This window comes from Adiantum capillus-veneris, chromosome 2 (genome assembly GCF_014529385.1).
Source record: "Adiantum capillus-veneris isolate H3 chromosome 2, ASM1452938v2, whole genome shotgun sequence".
NCBI lineage: Eukaryota > Viridiplantae > Streptophyta > Polypodiopsida > Polypodiales > Pteridaceae > Adiantum > Adiantum capillus-veneris.
Window position 1 is genome coordinate 37,390,405 of NC_140932.1, and position 5,537 is coordinate 37,395,941.

General features: G+C 41.5%; 1 pseudogene; it reads left to right on the forward strand.

Moving 5' to 3' along the window:
- The first annotated feature begins 413 nt into the window (after positions 1-413).
- On the forward strand, positions 414-5,236 carry LOC147462638 (uncharacterized; annotated as a pseudogene).
- The last annotated feature ends 301 nt before the right edge of the window (positions 5,237-5,537 follow it).

The following is a 5,537-nucleotide window of genomic DNA, read 5'->3' on the forward strand; positions in this document are numbered from 1 at the left end:
AGAAAAGAACCACAAGAATTCTTTTTTGCTTGTTGTGGTCTCACATAACCAAGATCACTTGGGCGTGTCAATCCATGATGTGTGTTTTTGAAGAGTGGCATGTAACCCAAGGCTTATCCATCCTCTCCGCGTTCCTCTTTTCCACTCATTAAGAGCGGACCTTGCACTTAGCAGCATGCCAATCGACGTGAGGTGGGAAACAACAACCTTGGTGTGAGTGCAACACTGCCAAGGGGTGCACCTTAGGAAAAAATTGAGCTTGGGTAAGAGAAAAGCCTTCTTAAACGCAAATTGCAAGCCAAGAACGTCAAGAACGTCAAGAACCTCCATAACCTCAAGAACCCAAGAACCCAAGAACCTAGGAGAACCCCAAGTCTTCAAGAACTCAGTGCATGATCATCACCCGGAGCAGAATGGATACTTTGCGTAAAGGTGATGGGAGTGGAGTTGGAGAAGAAGATGTTTCTACACCAGAAGAATTGTTCCCCAATCTTCCCTCATCCCCATCTACGCCAGGGATTGTACCAAATCATATAGAGTCTTTGGTCAAGTCGATGATGGAGATGATGCTACAACAAGAGACTCAATGTGCTGCCATCGATCGAGATTGCAAAGATAGAAGGGAAAGTATGGAGTTTGGTGATCAAGTACGTAAAGCCCAATGAATAGCGCCCGAAGAGAAGCGCACGCTGCTATGGAGTTCAAGCGAGAGGCACAGAGAGACCAACGCATGAAGGAGTTGGTCCTACAGGTACTCTCCTCAAAGTCCGAGCCACTCAAGGAGGTTGGCGAGTTATCAGGTAGCAAAAGTAGAGACAAAGATTCCAACAATCCAGTCACTGAAAAGTCGACGTTTAGTTAGTATGATGGGTAAGATGGATGCTTCTTTGATTCATTCTTGGTTGCATCAATTTAATGCTTACTTTGTGACTATCAAAAAAGCAAGTAACAATAAAGTTTTCACTGCTGCTCTCTATAATCCCATCTTCCTCTTTTTCTCCTGCTCTTTCCTTTACTTCTCTTGCCAAAAAATCCTCTTCTTCAAATTCCTTCAAGAGCCCCCTCTTGCTCGAGCGATCCGCCTTCTCATAGGCCAAAAAGATTACCTCCTTTTTCTTTATTCATCCTCGAAGTTCATGCCTTTCGTCAAGAGAGGCAACTTGGTTGAGAGAGGGACAGAGAGATCTCAGTCGAGAGAGGGAGAGAGTTCTTGGTCAAGAGAGGGAGAGATATCTTGGTTGAGAGAGGGAGATAGTTCTCCTCGCCTTGCCTTGCCCTCTTCCTGGTTCAACCCTAACTCCCTCGTTCATGCAACAAAAAAACCTCTTGTTCGCATTTGTGCCTCCTCTTGTTTGCCAAAAGTTACTTTTTCCTTTTTCTTGTTTGCTTGTCAAGGCGACGTGACAAGCCTCCTCATAACGTGGCAGCCGGGGTTGAGACCTGCAAGAAAATTGGCACCGTTAGTGCCGAATAGAGTTGCCATGTCTTGCTCGTCAACGTTTAAGCCAGAGTTATCGGGGAACACCCCTACGAAGGCCTGGAACACCGGAACAACGTTCCGGCCAGCTGCAAGTGCCCAGAACGGCCCAGAACGGCCAAGCGTTCCGACAGACCAGGGAACACCGTAACGGCAGGGGGGAACGGGGCCGGAACGGTAGCAATGGTAAGAAAGCATAAAGGGGCAGATTTTGGGTTTGTGTTTTTCCTTATAAATTGCTTCCCCCCTCACCCCTTTCCTTCCCAAATGCAACAAGCCTCAAGGCTCTCTCTCTCTTCCTCTACCCTCGCGCTCGGGCCTCAAGCTCTCAAGCTCTCTCTCTTGGGCTTGCCCTCAATTGTCAAGGCTTCAAGCTCTCTCTCCCTTTGTCTCAAGAAGTGAAGCCTCTCTCAAGCTCTCTATCTCAAGCATGCATTGTGTCTGTTGTGAACGTACTATGACCGCGCATCACCACACGATGCAATCAAGCCATAATAAGGTGGAATGGTATGTTTTTTGTGAGTATTAGAGTCAAAGGACTCTAACACTACTTGTATTCAAAGTTCAAAGTTCAAACACATAACGCTAAAAATCGCATTATTTGGGTGTCTTTTAATGCCACCCGTTCCGCGCCGTTCCCGTTTTGGACCCCTTGCTGTCCCCGTTCCGCGTTCCGGGTAACTATGGTTTGAGCACCACACAAGCCACCACGAGCACTGTTCTCTCTCCCATGCATCCTCGTCTTCGCTGCTTTGCTCAATTTCACCTTCTTCTTTTGTTTTTTCTTTTCAGACATTAACCTCTCCTCTTCACTTAATTGGGTGGGCGGCCATTCGGTGGGCCTTTGGGCGGTCTGCTCCCTTTTATAGGCATCTAGAACACCACTGACATAAGCATCATTAGAATTAGCACCCAAGTCCAACCATAGCTAGCATATTCAGGGTTGCATTATTCGTTATTCGACATTTGTTTTATTCTTGAATAATGGTCGATTAATACTTTTCAAAGATTTATTTGCGCATATTATTCGCTACCTTGTCAACTTTATTCAAAATAATGTTTTACTACTTACATATCAATCGAAAAACTATCGATCAATATTGTATCGATCAAAAGACTATCGATCGATAGGTATCAATCGAAATAGTATTGATCCATAGTATCGATCAAAACAGTATCGATCGATTTTGAAATAGTATAAAAAGCCCAAATTTACGTGTTTTAAATACAATTCCCTTCACCACAGTGTCAGGTTACCCCTGACATAGAAAGGTTGGATTGTCAACTTAAAAAATCCTTTGATTTTTTAAGAAATAGATTATTTTTAATATTAAAACATTAAACATTAAAAAAATGGATAGATTTGTATCATCTATAATTCTAAGCAATAGAAGTTATTCTTAACTCTATTGTTTTTGTATAAATAAATAATTCTAAGCAGTAGAGGCTATCTTTTTAGCTATAGTGTCTTAGTGCGAATGTATAATTCTAAACATTAGAGGCTATGCTCTTAGCTCTATTTGTTTTAGAATAGATAAATAAATAATTCTAAGCATTAGAGACTATTTTTTTAGCTATAGTGTCTTAGTGTGAATGTATAATTCTATAGTGTCTTAGTGTGAATGTATAATTCTAAACACTACAGGCTATACTCTTAGCTCTATTTGTTTTAAAATAGATACCAAAAGTGATATTTGATGGTTAAAATCTATCATAGCTATAATATGTGCATATATGTAGTGTTAATTCATACATTTTGGAACATATCATTCACTAGGTAGATAAGACAAGTAGGATCTTTTGGTTGTCATGAACAAATGTTCTTACCTCCATAAAGACATAGAATAGGTCCACTTAGCGCCTCTTGGTTGTTATGAGATGATTCTCTTACTTCCAAGTGAGGTTTAAGCTATGAAGTAGGATTCACTTGGTTGTTATCGAGCTTATGCTCAAGAGGACGTGCGAGCTAGCCAAGGACCTTCAATGGGAACAATGAGAACATAGAAAATTCCTTAAACTTTTCTAAATGGTGCCATGGGAGGGATGGATGCAAGTCCCGAGACATCCAGCAGAGCCGCTACGCCTGGGACTCTACGCGCCGCATTCGCTCAACATGACATGCTCGAATTGCATCTAAAGTGGACACAAGTCTTCATGGCCTATGGAATCCCATTTAATGTCATAAGAAATCCTATTTTCAAAGATGCACTAATGTCAACTGCAAAATAAGGATTCATCTGTTCTGATTATACTAAAATGCGAACAGAGTATGTGGACAAAGTTAAGAGCAGTACAGAAGCGATTCTTAAGAAAACGATGCTTGACTTTGTTCTAGTGTTTGGCTGTACCATAGTGCTTGACGGATGGACCAGCTGTCAGAAAAACCATTGATCAATGTCATGGTAATTTGTCCCAAAGGTGCAATGTTTTTGGAGGCCATTGATACTTCAATGAAATAGAAGACATCTCTCTACTTGACAAAGGTATATGAGCGAGCTATCGCTCGACTGGGTGGACCGAAGATAGCTATTGTTATAGATAATGGTTCCAACTACCAAGGAGCGGGTTTAGCCATTATGGAAAAGTACTAAAAAATTACATGGCTTGGATGTGCAACACACACCCTAAATTTACTCCTAAAGGATACGGACAGATTATCATTCATAAAACAGGTCCTTATTGACGCCAATCACGTAGTCAAGTTTATACGGGAACATCAGTTTACATATGCTTTATTTCGCTCCAAGTCTCCGAATAAAGCACTTTAAATTTTCTATGCCACACGATTCGCTACAACATACTATGTTTTGAATGATCTCATCGAAGTGCGAGCGGCTCTTACAGAAACTGTTGCAGATCACCGTTGGGAGGCTTGGCTCACCAAGTATCCAAGCCATTGCAAAGAAACTAAAAAATGTGTGCCTTGGTGCAATCTCATCTCTTTTGGTGGAACATTGACAAACTTGTTGGGGTTAGTAAGCCCTATGTGGAACTACTAAGGGTTGTCGACACAAATAAGTTTGTCATTGGTAAGGTTTATTGGATCATGTCTGAGTTGCTGCATCAAACCAAAGAGTACAAGCACTACAGTGCAAGGAAGAGAACACAGATCGTGCAACTTGTGGAGAAACGATGGGCTCAAATACAAACACCATTGCATGGTGTTGCATTTGTCTTCGATCCAAAGTTTCAGATGAACGCGCAAGCTTTGGGAAATCTTTCAACAAAGAGGTAATGAGAGACTTTAGAAACGTCTGCTCGTAGTTGTTGCCAGGCGACCATGGCATGTATGCATTCCAGTAGAGGGTGGATTATGCAAATAGGGAAGGAACTTTCGAAGATCCCTGGGTTCTTAATAGCATAAAAAGTTTTTTAGGCCCAACATGGTGGAAAGAATATGGAGGAGACGTAGTTGAGTTACAACACATGGCGACCAGAGTACTTTTGGTCACGGCATCCAGTAGTAGCTGTGAGCGCAATTGGTCTTCTTATGACTTTGTGCACTCAAAGCGCAAAAATTGCTTAAGTCTTGCTCGTGCCGCAAACCTTGTGTACGTCTTTTGTAACATGTGTCTCATTCATGCACCCACAAAGATAGTCACATGGGCGACCGAAGTACACTTTGGAGTGCTTCACACTCATGAAATGGTGGTGGAACATAGGTGTAGCGATGATGAGATGGAGTGGGAAGTGGCTTCAGAATGTTCAGACAATGAAGAGGTTGATGACCTGGTGCCTGTGATAGATGGCAAAATGTAAACATCTTTTCATGATAATGTAGCTACTCTATCTCACTCTAGCTCATTATTGAGCTAAATATCTCACTTTTTTCAATTAAGAGCAACATTCACACCTTAAGACAATGTATAAGTCTTCTCCATTAAGTTTTTTTCAAGTATTAAGGGGAGTTCGCATAAACATAAGGATTGAGGATATGATGTGGCAACCAATTAAAATAACATTAACACATCCTAAACAAAATGACATCTACAAACCAAATTCTCAACAAAGTCATCAATTAGCAACTCCAAAACAAATTCATTACCATAAACATAGAGAG